Source organism: Cebus imitator, unplaced genomic scaffold (genome assembly GCF_001604975.1).
Source record: "Cebus imitator isolate Cc_AM_T3 unplaced genomic scaffold, Cebus_imitator-1.0 Scaffold18, whole genome shotgun sequence".
NCBI lineage: Eukaryota > Metazoa > Chordata > Mammalia > Primates > Cebidae > Cebus > Cebus imitator.
Genome location: NW_016107333.1, coordinates 8256501 through 8272725, shown reverse-complemented (window position 1 = coordinate 8272725; position 16225 = coordinate 8256501). Strand labels below are relative to the sequence as shown.

Here is a 16225-nt window from a genome sequence, read left to right as displayed (position 1 = left end):
TTTTTTTGTCTTTTTTTCTTTTTGTGGAGAATGGAGTCTTGCTGTAATGCAGGTTTCGAGCTCCTGGGCTCAAGTGATCCACCTCTGCCTGTTTAAGTGCTGGGATTACAGGCGTGAGCCACTGACTGTACATGACCTGAGGTATAGGAAGAATATTTCATCGCAGAATATAAAGTTGGAAATTGTACAAAGAAGGCAGGATCTCTGGATTATTCTGCTTGTCTTGTAAGTGCTGGACCTCTCATGAGTTTTAGTGTGCACCTGTTGGTTTCCTTTTATTTTGAGTACCGTAAGGTTTGATTTTTTGTTGTTGTTGTTTGATAGGGAGTCTCGCTCTGTCACCCAGGCTAGAGTGCAGTTGCATAATCTTGGCTCGCTACAACCTCCATCTTTCAGATTCAAGCGATTCTCCTGCCTCAGCCTCCCAAGTAGCTAGGAGTACAGGTGCCTACCACCACACCTGGCTAATTGTTGTATTTTTATTAGAGACAGGGTTTCACCATGTTGGCCAGGCTGGTTTCGAACTCTTGACCTCAGGTGATCTGCCTGCTTCGACCTTCCAAAGTCCTGGGATTACAGGTGTTAGCCACTGTGCCTGGACCAAAATGGGAAGATTGCTTGAGGCCGGGAGTTCAAGACCAGTGTTGGCAACATAGTGAGACGCTGTGTCTATCTACCCTTCCCCCTCAAAAAGCCAGGCATGGTGGCACTCATCTTAGTTGCTGCCACTCAGTAGGCTGAAGCAGGAAGATCACTTCAGCCCATTAGTTTGAGACCTCAGTGAGCTATGATTTCCTCCATTGCACTTCAGCCCCATGCTTGGTGACAGAACAAGACCTTGTCCATCCATCCATCCGTCCATATTCATTCATTCTACTTAAGAATGGCTGGTCCAAGTGCAGTGGTGTTTACAACTAATTGATCACAACCAGTTACAGATTTCTTTTTTTTTTTTTGAGACAGAGTTTCACTTCACTCATGTTACCCAGGCTGGAGTGCAATGGCGTGATCTCGGCTCACCGCAACCTCCGCCTCCTGGGTTCAGGCAATTCTCCTGCCTCAGCCTCCTGAGCAGCTGGGATTACAGGCACGCACCACCATGCCCAGCTAATGTTTTGTATTTTTAGTAGAGGCGGGGTTTCACCATGTTGACCAGGATGGTCTCGATCTCTTGACCTCGTGATCCACCCGCCTCGGCCTCCCAAAGTGCTGGGATTACAGGCTTGAGCCACCGCGCCCGGCCCAGTTACAGATTTCTTTGTTCCTTCTCCACTCCCACTGCTTCACATGACTAGCCTTAAATAAATTAATTAATTAAAAAAAAAAAGAACTATATAAAAGTGAAACCACGAGAGTGTATATTCTCTAGAAAAACGTACAGGTGTATAGTCTTATAATCTGGGACAGGGAAAATCTTTCTAAACCTGACATTAATATTAGTTGACAAACTACTGATGAGAGCATAATGTAAGAATAATCAAGAAATCATTAAAAACTACTTGGTTAGGGCAGAATTTCTGCAATGGTGGCAGAATTTCTGCAATGGTGGATTAAGGTGCTTGGACATCCTCCCTCCATAAAGCAGATAAAACTGGACAAATTTGTTAAAAAAAAAAAAAAACACACCAACCATTTTGAACTTGTATAGCATTGTTCCCAGCAGCATTACTCAATAGCCAAAAATTGGACACAATCCAAATGCCCTGTAATTGGTGGATAGATAAACATAATGTGGTATATTCCTCAGTAGAATACTACTCAGCAGTAAAAAGGAATGAATCTTGATACATGCCATAGCATGAAGCTCAGAAATATTTTGCTAAATTAAAGAATTCACAAAAGATGACATATCCCTTCATTTATGTGAAATGTCCAGGAATAGCAAATTTATAGGGACAGGAAAAGCAACATTAGTTGTTATCTAGGGCTGTAAAGGGACATGAGGGATCTTTTGGGGGTGATAAAAATGTTCTGAAATGGAATTGTGATGATTGTACAATTCTATAAATTTCCTAAAAATCATTGTCTTATACATTGAAAATAGCAGATTTTATGATCTGTATATTATACCTCAATAAAACTTATTTAAATGTTTGTAGGGGCCAGGAGGACAGCAGGATTTTTCCCCTGCTGCAAAGGAGTAGTCCAAGTACGGCACATGCCTGCAGGTGGCATTTATGTATAATAGATGACTGCTGCTTTGGGATTGTTTTTTTTTGTTTTGTTTTGTTTTGTTTTCAGGTATCCTGAGAGATTGGGGCCAACAGGGGAATTTAGAACACTGGGAGTTGGGGTTTATGTTAGGATTTCAGGCACATCAAAGACAATGTCCTTCTTTGTTTTTAAATTTATAAAATAGGGTTCAATAAATACCTGTCTTATCTTACAAGATTTTGGACAGTTTTGTTTTGCACATAAAGCCTTCTGGAGTATGTTAAGAGCTATAGATTTTAATAACAAATGCAATAATGTTCTACATTGTTCTTGCAAACAGGTATATACCCCAAGTATGAATGATACTTTATTTCGGATGGGACAGGATAGTGAAAATAGCCACAATGTTTGGGAAAACCAGTTCTGGGGCAGTAATTTTTAATACTTATTAGCAAAGTAGCCTTGAAATTATTAATTTTTTTGCCAAAATCTTCCCATTAAAAAGTTATTGAAGAGAGAGTGATTTGATTTGAATACATCACATTTAATAGGAATTTAATTCAGCCTTTCAGACCTTAACTTTCCTCCCCCTATTTTAATTAAATGGAGGGATTGGCTTAGATTCTTTCTGTTTTTTTGTTTTTTTTTTGGTGGAGACTTGCTACGTCGTCCAGGCTGGAGTGCGGTGGCACAATCTCAGCTCACTGCAACCTCTGTCTTGGGATTTAAGTGATCCTCCTGCCCCAGCCTCCCAAGTAGCTAGAACTACAGCCGTGCACACCATGCCTGGCTATTTTTGTGTTGTTAGTAGAGATGCGGTTTTACCATCTTGTCCAAGCTGGTCTCGAACTCCTGACTTCATGATCCCCACCCTTGGCCTGTGAAAGTGCTGGGATTACAGGCATGAGCCACTGCACCCGGCCTAGATACTTTCTAAGCCAATGCTTTGTGGTTTGATTCTGTTATATTTATTTTTTAAACAAACACGATATTTTATTTACCCAACAAATAAGCATTAAATACGTTAATCAAGACATACTACCTGTCCTCAGAGAACAGTAATGGGTACATTTGGTCAACAAAAGACTGAAAGCCTTAAGTACTAGTGTGTGTGTGTGCGCGCGCGCGCACGTGTGTGTGTGTGTGGGGTGTGTGTGTGTGTGTGTGTGTGTGTGTGAGTGACAGAGTTTCGCTCCTTTGCCCAGGCTGGAGTGAAGTGGCAAGATCTCGGCTCACTGCAACCTCCGACCCCCGGATTCAAGCAGTTCTCCTGCCTCAACCTCTCTAGTAGCTGGGATTATAGGTTCATGCCATCATGTCTGGCTAATATCTGTATTTTTAGTAGAGACAGGGTTTCACCATGTTGGCCAGGCTGGTCTCGAACTCCTGACCTCAGGTGATCCGCCCCCTATTGGCCTGCCAAAGTGCTGGCATTACAGGAATGAGCCACCACACTCCACTTTAATGTGGTCTTCTTATCTGCTGTCAAGCTACATGGGTTGGAAGCTGCATGGGTTGAGGTGGAGAGTTGTCAACTCTGTGAGGAATCATTGCTCCCAAGGAGAGCAATAATTCTTGAAGTATGAATAGTTTTTCAGGTGAAGAGCTCATTTGACAGAAGTGTTCACAGTGAAAGAAGGAAATCAGTTGGTGGTCTGATTTGAGTAGAATAATGGCACATCCCTTACTTAGGATTAACTGTTGATTCATTCCAGCAAGTGAAAATTTTGACTTCCATTTCTTTTCTGTGCTTTTTTCCCATCAGTTTTGTTGTTGTTGACCGAAGTCTCACTCTGCTGCCCAGGCAGGAATGCAGTGATGTGATCTCAGCTCATTACAACCTCCGTCTCCAGGATTCAAGCAATTCTTGTGCCTCAGTCTCACGTCATAGCTGGGATTACATGCATGCGCCACCACGCCTGGCCAATCTTTGTATTTTTAGTAGAGATGGGATTTTGCTATGTTGGCCAGGCTGGTCTTAAACTCCTGGCCTCAAGAAACCCACCCACCTTGGCTTCCCAAAGTGCTGGGATTACAGGTGGGACACCTTGCCTGGTCTGTTCCATCAACTTTTTAAAATCTTCTATTACAATTAAGTTGAATTCTTGATTATCCTTTTTCTTTTTCTCTTCTTGCCCTCCCCGCCCTTTTTTTTCTGCTTACGTAAAATTCATTTAAATGATGGTCCACAGCTGCTGTATCTGACTTGTGTCCCATAAGGGCTAATGACTCAAACATCAGAATTGTTGTTCAGTTTTCAAGATCACTTTTGAGTTTGATTGCTTCCCTGTTTTTTAAGTCGACAAATTTTTTTCTAAGCTTCATAATGCTCAATGTATAAAACAAATACTCAGGCTTTTATGAAGTCTTTAATAACTAATAAAACAGGAATCTGTATATTATCATATAAATTGGAAAATTAGAATATCTTGTTTGTGGAGAGTCCCAAAACTTTTATTTTCAGATGAATTTGACTTGATGTTATGAGACTACATGGAAGAGTAACTGGATCTTGAGCTGTTTAAACATGTGCTAGATAGAAAAGAAACGACATTTCAGATTCTAAACATTTTTTCCGAGCAGTGTTAAACACTGTCAAGCCCTGTGGATGTGAAAGTGAATAAGACAGAACAATCAATAAGAAAGCCTTTGTTGTCATAGGAGTTTGCAAGATTATCTAACATTTAGGAAGTGAGACAAATGGGCTCATGCTGTCCCCTGCACCACAGCAAAGTTCTGTGTGAAATGTCCCCTTGCTTGTCACTCCATTTCATCTTCCTTCTGCAGGTTTACTGCTGTCTAGACATGCTGACTTCCTCCTGGTTGTTTATGCTAGTCATACCTTTTCCCATCTCATGGTTCCTTTATTATTCTGGTTCCCATATTATTCTGTTCCCTCTGCCTGAAATATTTTTAAATACTCTTCATCTCCACCCTACCACCTTTTTAAACCTGATCTACTTCTCTTTTAAATTTCATTTCATCAGAGATTATGTCAGTGTAACACAGCCCTTACTCTGGCCCCTGCTGTGAAGCCCATAGTTGTGGGATTTTTTTATTTATAGCACTTATTATATATTACTATATTTATTTGTGTGATAATTACATTACTTTTCTCAATAGACTGCAAACTCCCTGAGAGCAGAGACTATTTTTCTTTGGTCTCCTGCACTTAGTGTAACCTCAGTAGGTGTTTGAATATTAGAACTTTTCCTTTGTAAAGCTACTTTGTTGCTATTCAGAGTTTAGTTTTTTGGGTTTTTTCTTTTCTTTCTTTTTTTTTTTTTTTTTTTTTTTTTTTTTTTTTTTTTTTTTTTTTTTTTTTNAGGTGGGAGTGCAGTGGCATAATCTTGGCTCACTGCAACCTCCACCTCCTGGGTTCAAGAAATTCTGTATCAGCCTCCCGCATAGCTGGGACTATAGGCATCTGCCACCACACCCAGCTAAGTGTGTGTGTGTGTGTGTGTGTGTGTGTGTGTGTGTGTGTGTGTTTAGTAGAGATGGGGTTTCACCATGTTGATAAGGCTGGTCTCCAATGCCTAACCTCAAGTGATCCACCAGGCTCAGCCTCCCAAAGTGCTGGGATTGCAGGTGTGGGCCACCACACCCAGCCAGAGCTTAGTTTTTTTGTAAAGGGTAATGTAATAACCATTTTTGGTTTTGTGGGCCACACCATCTTTGTCCCAACCCTTCTACTGCAGCAGGAAAACAGCCATAGATAGATAATATGTAAAGCAACGGGCATGGTCCTTTTCCAGTGAAACTTTGTTCACCAAAACACTAAGCAGGCTATAGTTTGCTGACTTCTCCTAGAAATTATCATCCCTTAATTTTGCTGGACTTGAAAGCCCTTGTTATACAGTCTTGCAAAGATTTCTCCCTAAGGGTTTTTTGAAAGGTGATTTTATATTTGTATGGTAGATGTTAAAGAGGTGATTTTTGAAAAGTCTGATCTTGAAGTAATTTAAAATATCTTAAATATAATAATTGTATATTTTTACTTTCTTCAGTTAACTAGTAGTCATATACTTTTGTTATCTTTACATTTCTATTTAATTAAAACATGATTCTTGATACTGATTTTAAAATAAAAAGGATGGTTTGGTTTTGGGATAGATTAAAATATAGATTGCAGTTTTACAATGTGTTTCATTTTCAAAAAAGGCTTACCTGTTTTTGTAACCTGATGCTTAAAATACCATATATTATTATTTTGTTCTTAAGTGACAAATTAAGAAACATCCCAGTTGCTCTTTGCAGAACTTCTGTGCAATTAAGGAGTTATTACAATGAAAAGCAAATTCACTATGATCATCAGTGGTTGTTTTTCTTTTATTTTCTTTTTCTTTTTTTTTTTTGAGACAGAGTCTTGCTGTGTCACCCAAGCTGGAATACAGTGGTATGATCTCAGCTCACTGCAACCTCCACCCACTGGGTTCAAGTGATTCCCCTTAGTAAGATTACAGGCTTGTGCTACCTGGCCCGGCTAGGTTTTGTATTTTTAGTGGAGACAGGGTTTCATCATGTTGACCAGGCTAGTCTCGAACTCCTGACGTAAAGTGATCTGCCCACGTTGGCCTCCCAAATTGCTGGGGTTACAGGGGTGAGCCACCATGTCCAGCCTGTTTTTCGTTTTTTTTGAGATGGAGTTTTGCTCTTGTTGCCCAGGCTGGAGTGCAATGGCGTGATCCTGGGTTACTGCAACCTCTGCCTTCCACGTTAAAGAGATTCTCCTGCCTCCGCCTCCCCAGTAGCTGGGATTATAGGCATGCGCCACCACACACGGCTAATTTTGTATTTTTAGTAGAGACAGGGTTTTTCCTTGTTGCTCAGGCTGGTCTTGAACTCCTGACCTCAGGTGATCTGCCCACTTTGGCCTCTCAAAGTGTTGGGATTACAGGCATCAGCCACCCCACCTGGGTGTTTTTCTTTTTTAATAATGTTGTTTGACAGTCTAGAATCATTTTTATGTGCTAGATGAGAAATTTGATGTGATGAATCAAACTCAAATGTCTGCATCTCAAATGTATTTATAGAATTATTTTTATGTTTTCTAATTAGATTGAATGTCGAAGTTTTTTATATTTATCTTTAAGCAGTAACCCATTATGGGTGTGAAATGAATAAAAAAATAAAATAATATTTATCTTTAAGCAGTGACCCATTATAGGTATGAAATGAATAAGAAAAACAACTTAATGTTCAGAATTGCTTAAATAAAAACTTTAGACAGAAAATTAGCAGAATTTAGGTGAGCATTAAAGGATTCAGGCAGCATTCAAAACTGGAAGAAGTTCAGAGAGCTCTGCTTTAGCAGCAGGCTTTTATAAACTGAACACAGCAAAGTAAAGGAATTACTTGATTGGCTACCGACAGGGATTTGCCTTATTTGGATGTGATCCAGTGGAAAGTCCCTACTTAGAGGCTTGTTTCTGATTGGTTAAGCTTAAGCTTTGTTTTATATTTACATTGGGCTTCAGTTTGCTTACTAGGCACAGCTGTCTCAGACTAATGGCTGCCCAATTAAATTTTTAAAAAAATTATAATGGCATATAGTTGTCATCATTAGAGTAAGAAACCAAAGAAGAGACTGTCGTGAATGTGATCATTAGATCATGTATTAACACACATGTTCACTTAATACCCACTTAATACCCACAAGAGTGTCTGAGTGTCTTCATACTTTTTTGTTATGGATGGGCACTATTTTTCTTTCTGATTTTTTGTTTTTTTTGGATACAGTAAAATACTTATGAGTTCTTGCAACTTTTTATAAGTTGTTTACATTTTGCTCCAATTGCTTTATCATTGTGTATATTTTGTATGTATACCTTTTTTCCTGAACCACTCTGAAAATGGAAATATGCTTTTTTATCCATAAATACTGAAATGTATATACTGAAATATGTAAATACTGAAATCAAAGGCGTTCTCTTACATAACCACAGTACAATTATCAAAATCAGAAAATGTAATAATACCATAATACCATTCAGATTTTATAAAGTATTTCAATAATGTCTTTTATCGCCTTTATACTTTAATCTAATTCGATCTGTGATCACACACTGAATTTAACTGGCATCCCTCTTTATTCCTTGTCTTTCCCCTTTCTTTTTTCTTGTCTCTTAGAGACAGGGTCTCACTCTGTTTCCAAGGCTATACGATAATGGTTCACTGCAGCCTTGACCTCCTGGCCTCAAGCAATCCCACCACCTCAGTCTCCTAAATAGCTGGGACTATAGGCGCATGCCACCATGCCTGGCTAATCTTTTTACTTTTAGTAGAGATGGAGTCTCACTATGCTGCTCTGGCTAGTCTCTAACTCCTTAGCTCAAGCCACCATCCTCAGTCTCCCAAAGTTTTGGGATTACAAGTGTGAGCCACCGTGTGGCTCTTTAATCTTCCTTATTCTGAAACAGTTCCTCAGCCTGCCTGATCCTCCCCTTCTTCTACTTGCCTTTCCTTGACCATCACAATTTTCAATACAGACCAGTTGTTTTGTACTTAATTTGGGTTTTGTTGCTGTTTCCTTTTGATTATATTAATGTTATGAATTTTGGGCTGGAATACTATAGAAGGGTTGTATTCTCCTTAATGCTTCATTTAGGGAGGCACATTATCAGTGTGTCTCAATATTAGTGATTGGTTAATCATTTATTTTATTTTATTTTGAGACAGAGTTTCGCTCTTGTTACCCAGGCTGGAGTGCAATGGCGCGATCTCGGCTCACCGCAACCTCCGCCTCCTGGGTTCAGGCAATTCTCCTGCCTCAGCCTCCTGAGTAGCTGGGATTACAGGCACACGCCACCATGCCCAGCTGATTTTTTGTATTTTTAGTAGAGACAGGGTTTCACCATGTTGACCAGGATGGTCTCGATCTCTTGACCTCGTGATCCACCCGCCTCGGCCTCCCAAAGTGCTGGGATTACAGGCGTGAGCCACCACGCCCGGCCTTTGGTTAATCATTTAAAGGTCATGTCTGCCAGGTTACTACACTGCAGAATTACTGATTTTCTCTTTGTGATTAATTAGTAATTTGTTGGGTGTATTTTGAGATGATGTTGACTTTTTTTTTTTTTAATTAATTTCCTGTTTACTAGTAGTCTCAGCATCCAAGTGGTGATTTTTCTTGTTTTTAATTTTTAATTTTTTTTCTAGAGACAAGGTCTCACTATTTTGCCGAAACAGATTTCGAACTCCTGGTCTCAGGTGATTCTTCCACCTTGGCCTTCCAAAGTGCTGGCATTATAGGCATGAGCAACTGCACCCAACTAGTGGTCATTTTCTAATTCCATTGTTCTTTCTATATTTACATGTTGGCATTTTAATGAAGGAATGTTTTCCTTTCTTCTTTGTTGATCAGAAAAATTATGGATTATGCTTTAATTAATTGCTATCATTATTTATTTTGATCCTTAAATTGTTCCACAATTCCAGTGGTAGTGCTTTCTAATTGGCTTTAGTGTTCTTTTGACATAACTCTGTCATTATTGAGTAGTCTGTTACTTTATTGCACAAAGGGTTGCATGCTTATCTTTTGCTTTCCCTGTCCTACCCAAGATCAGCTATTTCTCCAAGGATCCTTGGTTTTAGTAGAAAATGTAGTTTGGAAATCAAGATGTGGATGTTCATTTTTACAAGAGATCATTGCTTCTAGAACCTCTCAGCAAACAGCTAGGAAGTATGTATATGAAAGTGTATTTGCATGTGTATTTCTATGTCTATGTACTTTAAGAGACAGGGCCTTACCCTGTCACCCGGGCTGAAGTGCAGTTGTTGGGATAGTTCACTGCAGCCTCAAACTCCTGGTCTCAAGCAATACTCTCACCTTATCCTCTCAGGTAGTTAGGACCGCAGGCATGCCCCAACACAGTTGGCTAATTTTGTAATTTTTTTGTAGAGATGGGATCTTGGTATGTAGCCCAAGCTGGTCTCAAACTCCTGCACTCAAGTGTTGGTCTCTCAAAGTGTTGGGATTGTGGGCATGAACCACTGTGCCCTGCTGCATTTAGGTCTTTTATTTCCCTTTCCTTTTTTTTTTTTTTACTTTGGGACTCTGTCTCACTCTGTCACTCAGGCTGGAGTGCACTGGCACGATCACAGCTCACTGCAACCTCTGCCTCCTGAATTGAAGTGATTCTCCTGCCTCAGCCAGCTGAGTAGCTGGGATTACAGGTGTGTGCCATTTTGCCCAGCTAATTTTTGTGGTTTTACTAGAGTCATGGTTTCCTCATGTTGGCCAAGCTGGTCTCAAACTCCTAGCCTCAAGTGAGAAGCCCTCCTCAATCTCCCAAAGCAGTGGGATTGCAAATTTGAGCCACTGCACCAGGCAGTTATTTCTCTCTTAATGTAGGTTCTCCTCTAACTCCCTCCATCTCCCTTTCTTTTCCTAAGAATCTCGGTTGCTTGGACTATAAAGTTTTCCACATTCTAGACTTTGCTAATTGCATCGTCATCTTGCCATTAACATGTTCCTACATTCCCTCAATGTTTTATAAATTGGCTCAATCAGACTCAGTTTTCCTTGTTTTTTGGGTCAAAAATGCTTCATTAGGAGGCATATTAATTTCCAGATGTCTCTCATTTTATAATAGTGGCAACTGATGATGATTAGCTAGATTTGTTTTTTTCATTAGGGATATACAAAATGATGATATTCCAGGTATATTATTTTGTCATTTATTAGTTGGATTATTTCAATAGAGATCAATTTTCACCAACTCTTTTGGGGGAGAATTCTTGCATCTTTTATTTTAGATTCAGGGGTACATGTGCATCTTTGTTACATGGTTGTGTTTCATAGTGGTGAGGTTTGTGCTCCTAGTGAGCCCGTCATCCAAATAACCAACATTGTACCCAACAATTTTCTTCAACTTAACTGGAGATACAGTTCATATAGGAAAGACAGATGAAATGCTTGATTTACCAGATTTTAGAATAATGAGTTTGGTTCTCAAGTATTCTCCAGAAGATAAGTAATCAATTAGTTTTTTTTATAGGTGCTATTCTGAACTCGTGATTTAAACATTTTGTTGTGTTTCAATCAATTTCAGTTTCTTGTTTATTTTTGAGATAGAGTCTCACTCTGTCACCCAGACTGGAGTGTAATGGCGTGATTTTGGCTCACTCCAGCCTCCGCCTCCCAGGTTCAAGTGATTCTCCTGCCTCAGCTTCCTGAGTAGCTGGAACCACAGGCATGTGCCACCATAGCTGGCTAATTTTTACATTTTTAGTAGAGATAGAGTTTCACCATGTTGGCCAGGCTGGTCTTGAACTCCTGACCTGAGGTGATCTGCCCTCCTTGGCCTCACAAAGTGCTGGGATTACAGGTGTGAGCCACCATGCCTGTCCCAATTGCAGGTATTTTTTATTGCTCCTGAAATTATCCCATCTTTTTTAGTGGGAGCCTCTTCACGTTGACTCTCTTTATGTCCTTGGGCCATAACTCCAGAAGTGCTTGATAGCCTAGTTGCTTTCTGTTATGACACGTTTTATACATTTTTAGCCGTGTACCTGGAGTCGACCGTTTTCCCAAAGAACCCTACTTCCTATTATTGGGAAATGCTATTTAGAATCCATAGTCCAGCTGCTAGACGTGAAAGACCCATCTTTTTCTTTTAAAGTAACAATAAATTTGAGCCTGGACTCTCACCTAAAAAATAAGATAAAGTAACAATAAATATTTATCATCTCGTGGTTTCTGTGGATCATAGCTCTGAGATGCCTTAGCTGGATGGTAGTGGCTTGGTGTCTGCTGTCAAGATGGCTTACTTACATTGCAGGCAATTTGATAATGGCTATTGGCAAGAGATCTTCCATGTGGAAGGCTCTTAGGACTGCTTGAGTTGTCTTCATGACATGGTAGCTGGGTTCCTTGAGAACAAGTGATCCAAGACAGCCAGCAACATCTTTGGATTCATTTTCTCATCAACGGTGGGTTATAGTGCTCTGGCTGTGGATCCAAACAACCTGATGCTGACACTAGCTATGTGACATTAACTTATATGAACATTACTTTCCTTAGCTATAACTTTGAGATAATAATACCTACCTTATAGGTCCCTCAATAGAGGACCTTTGTGGCAATGCAGGGAATTAGAATAGTCGTACTCTTAGTGAGTACACATGGCCAACACTGAACCTGCTGCTGTTACTATTATTATCACCATCACTGGTATGAACTGAAGCCCTAAAATCTAGCCATTAAGTTGCCCTTGACAGAAATAGTCTTCCTTCCTATTTGCCAAAAATTGCCATGACAGAAAAATTGGTCACAGATTACAGATATATCCCAAGTATGGTAGAAGGTTAAAGGTTAGAGAATTATAACCACATCTGTTTGATTATCTATATATATGCAGAGGATCTTTCATGCCGAATCTGTGTTCATGTAGATTTTAGTTAGGGTATGTGTCATGTAATATAACCCTGGAAGAAGCCAAGACACCACCCCCCCTTGCTGCCATCTTTTTTCTGCTTTTGCTTTTTGGTTGTTTTTTGTTTTTTGTTTTGAGACACCTCGCTCTGTCACCAGGCTGGAGTGCAGTGGCGTAATCTCGGCTCGCTGCAACCTGCGCCTCCCAGGTTCAAGCGATTCTCCTGACTCGGCCTCCCGAGTAGTTAGGATTACAGGTGTGCACCACCATGCCCAGCTAATTTTTTGTATTTTTTAGTAGAAACGGGGTTTCACCATTTTGGCCAGGATGGTCTGGATCTCTTGACCTCGTGATCTGCCTGCCTCGGCCTCCCAAAGTGTTGGATTACAGGCATAAGCCATGGTGCCCAGCCTTTCTTTTTCTTTTATTTTTTAATGATGGGGTCTCACTATGTTGCCCAGGCTGGTCTTAAACTCCTAAGCTCAAGCGACCTGCCTGCCTTGGCCTCCCAAAGTGTTGGGATTACAGGTGTGAGTCACTGCACCTGGCTGCCACCACCCCCAATCTTTTAACTTTTTATTTTAAAATACAGATTTACAGGAAGTTATAATGAGAAATGTACAGGGTGGTCCATTGGACCCTTCACCCAGTTTGCCCCAGTGGGAACGTTTTCTTTAACTATACTATAATATCAATTGTCAACCATCGATTTTCATTTAGCAGAAATTGACTGAGCAGCTATTATATGCTAGCTCTTTAACGTATAAAGGATTAAACTCTGACCTTTTGGGTTTCTGTCATCTCTCTGGATTTTCACTGTTACTGTTCTAAAAATATGTTTTGTTTTGGCTACTTATCGTTGACACTTATATTAGCAGTTATTTTAATGTTAAACATTATGTTATTTCTCACATTTATATTTGCTGTTTTAACACAATTTTTCATTGTGTTCCCATATTCCATTTATAATCTTCACAGTATCAGAACCATGTTGCCTGCATTGTCTTTTTTTAATCACGTGCCAGTTTTGCAGTGCTACCAAGTCTGGGTCTGAGAGGCAGCTTGTGTGACTCATTTACATACATTTCTGTTTATATTCCCCAAATTAATTTGCAACTTTATATTTTTCTTCCAATTACATGTTCAAAACATATTTTTAATAATTTAAGAAGGAATTTGTCATATGTAGGATTTAAAAACTGGCTCAAAAAGGAGAAGCTATTAAACAATAGCAGAAATCAAACAGTATGTAGGACTTTAAATGGTAATTGCTAAACATTTGAATGTTCCCAAAAATGTGAGTCTGTGTGTCTGTGTGTGTCTCTACATGTTATTCCACTAGGGACTTGCACAGATAGGTTTTGCACAATATCCTTGCTGTTATTGTCAGCCATAAACAAATTACACGTATTTAACAAGTTAATGTCAGATTGGCCAGGAGCCACTGGGAGGTGTGTACTTAGTGACATCAGCTGGCAAAGAGCCCTGGTAACAGGGAGGGTTGGAAGGGTAGTGAAGAGAGAGGAAGCAGGAGGGAGGGAGAAAAAGAGAGAGACAGAGAGAGACTGACTGTATCTGGGGATTCTGGCAAGGTGAAGAGCTGGTCTGTTTGGCAGGACCTTCCCATCTGGGATCCATCTGTGTTTCCCTGGAATGGGACAGGCAGCTCTAGTCAGTGAGAAATCGCAGATGTGAGAGAGCTGACACATGTCCAGCTAATGAGAGGAGGAGGAAGACTGGTCTCCGATTGAGCTTTGAAGATTAGGAGGAGAAAAAGGGGAGCTTTTAAATATCTATTTCAAATAAATTTGGTATATTTAAGAATCTGGATTGTTTATAATCTGGGCATTTGGGGTAAGTACATTTTTATTTAGTTTGGGGGGTTAAAGTGCACAATTCTCTCTGCCTTTTACTTCTTTCAAATTACGAGGATTTTAATGTTTCTTGATATTTGATACAAGTTCAGCCTTTCTCAGTTTTGTTTTAATGCTTCATTTTATTTGTGTTTCTATCTCATTTTTCTGTTGCCACCTTTATATTTGAATGTCATGCTTTTTTGAATGCAAGATTTAATTAATAATCAGATGTAATGTATGAATTCTACAGCTAGAAAAGTAGTCCCACAAATATTTCTGTAAGGCTTTCCATGTTGGATTGTTCTGTGTTGTTTAGAGGGAATTTTTTTTCCTTTTAGTATGCATAATACAAATAGGCCATGTTAAAAAGATGGCTCATACAACACTCTATTGTCAGATTTTATTTCAGTATATGCAGGCAAATTACAACTAAAAGAGATTGAAGCAAAACTAACAGCATCTCTTCATTTTAGATATATCTCTTTGTAATTTATGTTTTGCTCCTATGCTGTTTTCTTCTATTTACTTCCTACATATAAAATAAATAAGTAACATGAACAAATCTGACTTGGAATTGTGAGTTTGGGGTAGTCTTGTGATTTAGTAAATTCGTGTGCATATCACTATGTACTGTGTTCTGTAGTCCTTGTTAGTTTGTGATGCCTATTTTAGATTTTTGCTATTTCTTTAATATTTATATATTTTAGAGATGGGTCTCACTGTGTTGCCCAGACTAGTCTCTCAAACTCCTAGACTCAGGTGATCCTTCTGCCTCAGCCTCCCAAAGTGTTGGAATTAAAGGCATGAGCCACTGTGCCTAGCCACTTTTTGCCTTTTCCATGCATTGTACTCATGTTTTGCCTCTGAATCCAGGCCTCCTTTTCATGTTCTATGGCAAGAATGTTAAATTTGGGCGTTACACAAACTGTATAGCCATTATTCACTCATTCTTCATCTCAAGCAAGCCACTGTTCTCTTTGAATCTCTATTTTGTCTAATTCCTGATTCATGTTGTTATTGGGGAAATTTGTCTGGCACATAGAAAGCATACAAGTTAGTTTCAAGAGTCCTAGATGTTCACTCTTTTTGCTGTGGTGGGTTCCTAAACCTCTTGCATTTTTAACTTCAACTCTTGGTCAAGAATGGGTCTGGTCTGTGGTTCTAGTTTTCAAGGCACCCTTCCTCTTGCTGTACTCCTTTCCCAGATTGTCTGCATCTATTCTAAATGGTCTGTGTTATCTTCACCAAACTATACCAGAACCGAAGAATTTTGAAAAAGTCAATAAGCAGGAGTGAGGTACTGAATTGTACTGCTTTGTGACAACACTGATTAAATTGTCCTCCACCTCATGACTCCCTGCTGGAAAATTCTGTGTTTTTCCCCCCTATATTACAAGTCATGCAAAAATTTTCCATTTCTGAGATAGGAACTTTAAAAAATATTTTTATTCCTTAAAGTTCTTCAGCCTTTATTTATGTTAATTGGGTAATTAAATGGGCAGTATAGTATTACTCAATTTCTTCCTTCAGTTTTATATTTAGATTTCTTCAGGTGGAGGGGACTTTTTTCTTTTTCTTTTACTTTTTTTCTTTTTTTGAGACAGAGTCTCGCTCTTTTGCCCAGACTGGAGTGCAGTGGCATGAACTCAGCTCACTGCAACCTCCGCCTCCTGAGTTCAAGCGATTATTCTGGCTCAGCCTCCCGAGGAGCTGGGGTTACAGGCGCGTGCCACCACGTCCGGCTAAGTTTTTGTATTTTTAGTAGAGACAGGGTTTCACCATGTTGGTCAGGCTGGTCTTGAACTCCTGACCTCGTGATCCACCCACCTCAGCCTC

At 39.6% G+C, this 16225-nt stretch overlaps 1 protein-coding gene across 3 annotated transcripts in view; it reads left to right on the top strand.

Moving 5' to 3' along the window:
• Positions 1-16225, top strand: part of CBFA2T2 (CBFA2/RUNX1 partner transcriptional co-repressor 2) — a 140828-nt gene that overhangs the window by 44645 nt on the left and 79958 nt on the right. The window contains exon 1 of one of the 3 annotated variants that reach the window (XM_037733239.1): positions 13087-14387. The exons of the other annotated variants lie outside the window; for them this stretch is intronic. The gene's annotated coding sequence lies outside the window, so the exon portion shown is untranslated. Of the gene's footprint in view, positions 1-13086; positions 14388-16225 lie in introns of those variants that run through there. 3 annotated transcript variants of the gene reach the window in all.